Source organism: Heterodontus francisci, unplaced genomic scaffold (assembly GCF_036365525.1).
Source record: "Heterodontus francisci isolate sHetFra1 unplaced genomic scaffold, sHetFra1.hap1 HAP1_SCAFFOLD_374, whole genome shotgun sequence".
NCBI lineage: Eukaryota > Metazoa > Chordata > Chondrichthyes > Heterodontiformes > Heterodontidae > Heterodontus > Heterodontus francisci.
Genome location: NW_027140800.1, coordinates 324980 through 333151, shown reverse-complemented (window position 1 = coordinate 333151; position 8172 = coordinate 324980).

Here is an 8172-nt window from a genome sequence, read left to right as displayed (position 1 = left end):
CTGAGCAGGTTTAATGTCTCTCCCCAGTGTGAACTCACTGGTGTATCAGCAGTTTGGATGACTGAGTGAATCTCATCCCATACTCTGAGCAGGTGAGTGGTCTCTCCCCAGTTTGAACTCACTGGTGTATCAGCAGGTAGGATGACTGAGTGCATCTCTTCCGACACTCTGAAAAGGTGAAAGGTCTCTCCCCAGTGTGAACTCACTTGTGTATCAGCAGGCAGGATGACTGAGTGAATCTCATCCCACACTCTGAGCTGATGAATGGTCTCTCCCCAGTGTGAACTCACTGGTGTATCAGCAGGTAGGATGACTGAGTGAATCTCATCCCACACTCTGAGCAGGTGAACGGTATCTCACCTGTGTGAACTCACTGGTGTATCAACTGGAAGGATGACTGAGTGAATCTCATCCCACACTCTGAGCAGCTGAATGTTCTCTCCCCAGTGTGAACTCACTGGTGTATCAAAAGGTAGGATGACTGAATGAATCTCTTCCGACACTCTGAGCTGGTGAACGGTCTCTCCCCAGTGTGAACTCACTGGTATATCAGCAGGTTGGATGACTGAGTGAATCACTTCCCACACTCTGAGCAGGTGAACTGTCTCTCCCCATTGTTAACTCACTGTTGTATCAGCAGTTAGGATGACTGAGTGAATCTCTTCCCACACTCTGAGCAGGTGAATGGTCTCTCCCCAGTGTGAACTCACTGGTGTAACAGCAGGCAGGATGACTGAGTGAATCTCATCCAACACTCTGAGCAGGGGAATGGTCTCTCCCAAGTGTGAACTCACTGGTGTATCAGCAGGCAGGATGACTGAGTGCATCTCATCCCACACTCCGAGCAGGTGAACGGTCTCACCCCTGTGTGAACGCACTGGTGTATCAGCAGGTAGGATGACTGAGTGAATCCCTTCCCACACTCTGAACAGGTGCACGGTCTCTCCCAAGTGTGAACTCACTTGTGTATCAGCAGGCGAGATGACTGAGTGAATCACCTCCCACATTCTGAGCAGGTGAAAGGTCTCTCCCCAGTGAGAACTCACTGTTGTATCAGCAGGCAGGATGACTGAGTGAATCCCTTCCCACAATCTGAACAGGTGAACGGTCTCTCCCCAGTGTTAACTCACGGGTGTATCAGCAGGTAGGATGACTGAGTGAATCTCTTCCCAGACTCTGAGCAAGTGAATGGTCTCTACCCATTGTGAACTCACTGTTGTTTCAGCAGGCAGGATGCCTGACTGAATCTCCTACCAGACGCTGAGCAGTTGAATGGTCTATCCCCAGTCTGAACTCACTGGTATATCAGCAGGCAGCATGACTGAGTGAATCTCATCGCACACTCTGAGCAGGTGAATGGTCTCTCCCCAGTGTGAACTCACTGGTGTATCAGAAGGTAGGATGACTGAGTGAATCCCTTCCCACAATCTGAACAGGTGAACGGTCTCTCACCAGTGATAACTCACTGTTGTATCAGCTGGTAGGATGACTGAGTGAATCTCTGTCCACACTCAGAACAGGTGAACGGTCTCTGACCAGTGTTAACTCACTGGTGTATCTGCAGGTAGGATGACAGAGTGAATCTCTTTCCCACACTATGAGCTGGTGAAAGGTCTCTCACCAGTGTGAACTCACTGGTGTATCAGCAGTTTGGATGACTGAGTGAATCTCATCCCAGTCTGAGCAGGTAATTGGTCTCTCCCCAGTGTGAACTCACTGGTGTATCAGAAGGTAGGATGACTGCGTGAATCTCTTCCGACACTCTGAGCAGGTGAACGGTCTCTCCCCAGTGAGAACTCACTGGTGTATCAGCAGGCAGGATGACTGAGTGTATCTCATCCCACACTCTGAGCAGGTGAACGGTCTCTCCCCTGTTTGAACGCACTGGTGTATCAGCAGGTAGGATGACTGAGTGAATCTCTTCCCACACTCTGAACAGGTGAACGGTCTCTCCCAAGTGTGAACTCACTTGTGTATCAGCAGGCGAGATGACTGAGTGAATCACCTCCCACACTCTGAGCAGCTGAATGGTCTCTCCCCAGTGTGAACTCACTGGTGTATCAGAAGGTAGGATGACAGAGTGAATCTCTTGCCCACACTCTGAGCAGGTGAAATGTCTCTCCCCATTGTGAACTCACTTGTATATCAGCAGGTTGGATGACTGAGTGAATCACTTCCCACACTCTGAGCAGGTGAACGGTCTGTCCCCATTGTTAACTCACTGTTGTATCAGCAGTTAGGATGACTGAGTGAATCTCTTCCCAGACTCTGAGTAAGTGAATGGTCTCTCCCCATTGTGAACTCACTGTTGTTTCAGCAGGTAGGATGCCTGACTGAATCTCCTACCAGACGCGGAGCAGGTGAATGGTCTCTCCAAAGTGTGAACTCACTGGTGTAACAGCAGGCAGGATGACTGAGTGAATCTCATCCAACACTCTGAGCAGGGGAATGGTCTCTCCCCTGTGTGAACTCCCTAGTGTATCAGAAGGTAGAATGACTGAGTTAATCTCTTCCGACACTCTGAGCAGGTGAACGGTCTCTCCCCAGTGTGAATTCACTGGTCTATCAGCAGGTTGGATGACTGAGTGAATCACTTCCCACACTCTGTGCAGGTGAACGGTCTCTCCCCATTGTCAACTCACTGTTGTATCAGCAGGTAGGATGCCTGACTGAATCTCCTACCCGACTCTGAGCAGGTGAATGGTCTCTCCAAAGCGTGAACTCACTGGTGTAACAGCAGGCAGGATGTCTGAGTGAATCTCATCCAACACTCTGAGCAGGTTTAATGTCTCTCCCCAGTGTGAACTCACTGGTGTATCAGCAGTTTGGATGACTGAGTGAATCTCATCCCATACTCTGAGCAGGTGAGTGGTCTCTCCCCAGTTTGAACTCACTGGTGTATCAGCAGGTAGGATGACTGAGTGCATCTCTTCCGACACTCTGAAAAGGTGAAAGGTCTCTCCCCAGTGTGAACTCACTTGTGTATCAGCAGGCAGGATGACTGAGTGAATCTCATCCCACACTCTGAGCTGCTGAATGGTCTCTCCCCAGTGTGAACTCACTGGTGTATCAGCAGGTAGGATGACTGAGTGAATCTCATCCCACACTCTGAGCAGGTGAACGGTATCTCACCTGTGTGAACTCACTGGTGTATCAGCTGGAAGGATGACTGAGTGAATCTCATCCCACACTCTGAGCAGCTGAATGTTCTCTCCCCAGTGTGAACTCACTGGTGTATCAAAAGGTAGGATGACTGAATGAATCTCTTCCGACACTCTGAGCTGGTGAACGGTCTCTCCCCAGTGTGAACTCACTGGTATATCAGCAGGTTGGATGACTGAGTGAATCACTTCCCACACTCTGAGCAGGTGAACTGTCTCTCCCCATTGTTAACTCACTGTTGTATCAGCAGTTAGGATGACTGAGTGAATCTCTTCCCACACTCTGAGCAGGTGAATGGTCTCTCCCCAGTGTGAACTCACTGGTGTAACAGCAGGCAGGATGACTGAGTGAATCTCATCCAACACTCAGAGCAGGGGAATGGTCTCTCCCAAGTGTGAACTCACTGGTGTATCAGCAGGCAGGATGACTGAGTGCATCTCATCCCACACTCCGAGCAGGTGAACGGTCTCACCCCTGTGTGAACGCACTGGTGTATCAGCAGGTAGGATGACTGAGTGAATCCCTTCCCACACTCTGAACAGGTGCACGGTCTCTCCCAAGTCTGAACTCACTTGTGTATCAGCAGGCGAGATGACTGAGTGAATCACCTCCCACATTCTGAGCAGGTGAACGGTCTCTCCCCAGTGAGAACTCACTGTTGTATCAGCAGGCAGGATGACTGAGTGAATCCCTTCCCACAATCTGAACAGGTGAACGGTCTCTCCCCAGTGTTAACTCACGGGTGTATCAGCAGGTAGGATGACAGAGTGAATCTCTTTCCCACACTCTGAACAGGTGAACGGTCTCTCCCAAGTGTGAACTCACTGGTGTATCAGCAGGAAGGATGACTGCGTGAATCTCATCGCAAACTCTGAGCAGCTGAATGTTCTCTCCCCAGTGTGAACTCACTGGTGTATCAAAAGGTAGGATGACTGAGTGAATCTCTTCCGACACTCTGAGCTGTTGAACGGTCTCTCCCCAGTGTGAACTCACTGGTATATCAGCAGGTTGGATGACTGAGTGAATCACTTCCCACACTCTGAGCAGGTGAACTGTCTCTCCCCATTGTTAACTCACTGTTGTATCAGCAGTTAGGATGACTGAGTGAATCTCTTCCCACACTCTGAGCAGGTGAATGGTCTCTCCCCAGTGTGAACTCACTGGTGTAACAGCAGGCAGGATGACTGAGATAATCTCAGCCAACACTCTGAGCAGGGGAATGGTCTCTCCCCAGTGTGAACTCACTGGAGTATCAGCAGGTAGGATGACTGAGCGAATCCCTTCCCACACTCTGAACAGGTGAACGGTCTCTCCCAAGTGTGAACTCACTGGTGTATCAGCAGCCAGGATGACTGAGTGCATCTCATCCCACACTCTGAGCAGGTGAACGGTCTCTCCCCTTTGTGAACGCACTGGTGTATCAGCAGGTAGGATGACTGAGTGAATCCCTTCCCACACTCTGAACAGGTGAATGGTCTCTCCCCAGTGAAAACCCACTGGTGTATCAGAAGGTAGGATGACTGAGTGAATCCCTTCCCACAATCTGTACAGGTGAACGGTCTCACCCCATTGTTAACTCACTGTTATTTCGGCAGTTAGGATGACTGAGTGAATCTCTTCCCTCTCTCTGATCAAGTGAATGGTCTCTCCCCATTGTGAACTCACTGTTGTTTCAGCTGGTGGGATGCCTGACTGAATCTCCTACCAGACGCTGAGCAGGTGAATGGTCTCTCCCCAGTGTGAACCCACTGGTGTATCAGCAGGTAGGATGACTGAGTAAATCCTTTCCCACACTCTGAAAGGGGAACGGTCTCTCCCCGGTGTGAACTCACTTATGTATCAGCAGGTAGGATGACTGAGAGAAACTGTTCCCGTACACTGAGCAGGTGAACGGTCTCTCCCCAGTGTGAACTCACTGGTATAACAGCAGGTAGGATGACTGAGTGAATCTCCTACCAGAGTCTGAGCAGGTGTATGGTATCTCCGCAGTGTGAACTCACTGGTGTATCAGCAGGCAGCATGACTGAGTGAATCTCATCACACACTCTGAGCAGGTGAATGGTCTATCCCCAGTGTGAACTCACTGGTGTAACAGAAGGTAGGATGACTGAGTGAATCCCTTCCCACAATCTGAACAGGTGAACGGTCTCTCACCAGTGATAAGTCACTGGTGTATCAGCTGGTAGGATGACTGAGTGAATCTCTGTCCACACTCAGAATAGGTGAACGGTCTCTGACCAGTGTTAACTCACTGGTGTATCTGCAGGTAGGATGACAGAGTGAATCTCTTTCCCACACTCTGAGCTGGTGCATGGTCTCGCCCCAGTGTGAACTCACTGGTGTATCAGAAGGTAGGATGACTGAGTGAATCCATTCCGACACTCTGAGCTGTTGAACGGTCTCTCCCCAGTGTGAACTCACTAGTATATCAGCAGGTTGGATGACTGAGTGAATCACTTCCCACACTCTGAGCAGGTGAACTGTCTCTCCCCATTGTTAACTCACTGTTGTATCAGCAGTTAGGATGACTGAGTGAATCTCTTCCCACACTCTGAGCAGGTGAATGGTCTCTCCCCAGTGTGAACTCACTGGTGTAACAGCAGGCAGGATGACTGAGATAATCTCAGCCAACACTCTGAGCAGGGGAATGGTCTCTCCCCAGTGTGAACTCACTGGAGTATCAGCAGGTAGGATGACTGAGCGAATCCCTTCCCACACTCAGAACAGGTGAACGGTCTCTCCCAAGTGTGAACTCACTGGTGTATCAGCAGCCAGGATGACTGAGTGCATCTCATCCCACACTCTGAGCAGGTGAACGGTCTCTCCCCTTTGTGAACGCACTGGTGTATCAGCAGGTAGGATGACTGAGTGAATCCCTTCCCACACTCTGAACAGGTGAATGGTCTCTCCCCAGTGAAAACCCACTGGTGTATCAGAAGGTAGGATGACTGAGTGAATCACTTCCCACAATCTGAACAGGTGAACGGTCTCACCCCATTGTTAACTCACTGTTGTTTCGGCAGTTAGGATGACTGAGTGAATCTCTTCCCTCTCTCTGATCAAGTGAATGGTCTCTCCCCATTGTGAACTCACCGTTGTTTCAGCTGGTGGGATGACTGACTGAATCTCCTACCAGACGCTGAGCAGGTGAATGGTCTCTCCCCAGTGTGAACCCACTGGTGTATCAGCAGGTAGGATGACTGAGTAAATCCTTTCCCACACTCTGAAAGGGGAACGGTCTCTCCCCGGTGTGAACTTTACTTATGTATCAGCAGGTAGGATGACTGAGAGAAACTGTTCCCGTACACTGAGCAGGTGAACGGTCTCTCCCCAGTGTGAACTCACTGGTATATCAGCAGGTAGGATGACTGAGTGAATCTCCTACCAGAGTCTGAGCAGGTGTATGGTATCTCCGCAGTGTGAACTCACTGGTGTATCAGCAGGCAGCATGACTGAGTGAATCTCATCACACACTCTGAGCATGTGAATGGTCTATCCCGAGTGTGAACTCACTGGTGTAACAGAAGGTAGGATGACTGAGTGAATCCCTTCCCACAATCTGAACAGGTGAACGGTCTCTCACCAGTGATAAGTCACTGGTGTATCAGCTGGTAGGATGACTGAGTGAATCTCTGTCCACACTCAGAATAGGTGAACGGTCTCTGACCAGTGTTAACTCACTGGTGTATCTGCAGGTAGGATGACAGAGTGAATCTCTTTCCCACACTCTGAGCTGGTGAATGGTCTCGCCCCAGTGTGAACTCACTGGTGTATCAGAAGGTAGGATGACTGAGTGAATCCATTCCGACACTCTGAGCAGGTGAACGGTCTCTCCCCATTGAGAACTCACTGGTGTATCAGCAGGTTGCATGACTGAGTGAATCACTTCCCACACTCTGAGCAGGTGAATGGTCTCTCCCCATTGTGAACTCACTTTTGTTTCAGCAGGTAGGATGTCTGAGTGAATCTCCTACCAGACTCTGAGCAGGTGAATGGTCTCTCCCCAGTGTGAACTCACTGGTGTATCAGCAGGTAGGATGACTGAGGAAATCCTTTCCCACACTCCGAAAGGGGAATGATCTCTCCCCAGTGTGAACTCACTGGTGTATCAGCAGGTAGAATGACTGAGTGAAACTCTTCCCGTACACTGAGCAGGTGAACGGTATATCCCCTGTGTGAACGCACTGGTGTATCAGCAGGTAGGATGACTGAGTGAATCTCTTCCCAGACTCTGAGCAAGTGAATGGTCTCTACCCATTGTGAACTCACTGTTGTTTCAGCAGGCAGGATGCCTGACTGAATCTCCTACCAGACGCTGAGCAGTTGAATGGTCTATCCCCAGTCTGAAATCACTGGTATATCAGCAGGCAGCATGACTGAGTGAATCTCATCGCACACTCTGAGCAGGTGAATGGTCTCTCCCCAGTGTGAACTCACTGGTGTATCAGAAGGTAGGATGACTGAGTGAATCCCTTCCCACAATCTGAACAGGTGAACGGTCTCTCACCAGTGATAACTCACTGTTGTATCAGCTGGTAGGATGACTGAGTGAATCTCTGTCCACACTCAGAACAGGTGAACGGTCTCTGACCAGTGTTAACTCACTGGTGTATCTGCAGGTAGGATGACAGAGTGAATCTCTTTCCCACACTATGAGCTGGTGAAAGGTCTCTCACCAGTGTGAACTCACTGGTGTATCAGCAGTTTGGATGACTGAGTGAATCTCATCCCAGTCTGAGCAGGTAATTGGTCTCTCCCCAGTGTGAACTCACTGGTGTATCAGAAGGTAGGATGACTGCGTGAATCTCTTCCGACACTCTGAGCAGGTGAACGGTCTCTCCCCAGTGAGAACTCACTGGTGTATCAGCAGGCAGGATGACTGAGTGTATCTCATCCCACACTCTGAGCAGGTGAACGGTCTCTCCCCTGTTTGAACGCACTGGTGTATCAGCAGGTAGGATGACTGAGTGAATCTCTTCCCACACTCTGAACAGGTGAACGGTCTCTCCC